We start from the raw sequence: 640 nt of genomic DNA, 5'->3' as shown, positions 1-640 counted from the left end.
ACAATTGCGATTAGTTAGGCCTACAGAATTAAATAGCAACAAAAGTATCGCTTTTACATTGGAAGCGTGTCGTGTATTCGAATAAATCGCAATTTATTCACATGAGTCAGATTAAAACATTGGTGCATGTCATGCAGTTTTCGATTTCAACATGGGACGCAGGAGGCCGCTTTACTGTTAATTTACTATTAACAACAGATTTGCAACTGACTTGGTGATATAGCCGAATAAATTACTCTTGCGTAAATACTGACCTCATTTATAACAAAAAATGGGAAAGGCCCAAGGAGCTAAGATTCCTATTCATTGTACTTGACATTACAATCCTAAATTAATGACATTGACATGATTTGGTACCAACTGAACGCACAAATAATTTCCAGTTGAGTTCTCTGATACAACATGCGTTTGTTTGTGAAGTTGTATGTTTTATGCAGGGAATGGAATCACTGTGTCTACAGGTGCCTGAGGTCACATATCTTTCCGCCAGGGACTGTTCTGTAGGTCCTTGCACAGGCAGGATCTCCAGACAGATGGAAGAGGTGACGAGATGTTTCTCTGGACAAATATGTCTCTGGACATATAGATTTTCCATTTCCTCCTCTTAAATTTTATTTGATTTCAAATAGAAAGAAATATT

Source organism: Anguilla rostrata, chromosome 4 (genome assembly GCF_018555375.3).
Source record: "Anguilla rostrata isolate EN2019 chromosome 4, ASM1855537v3, whole genome shotgun sequence".
NCBI lineage: Eukaryota > Metazoa > Chordata > Actinopteri > Anguilliformes > Anguillidae > Anguilla > Anguilla rostrata.
Note: the sequence above shows the minus strand (reverse complement) of the source record.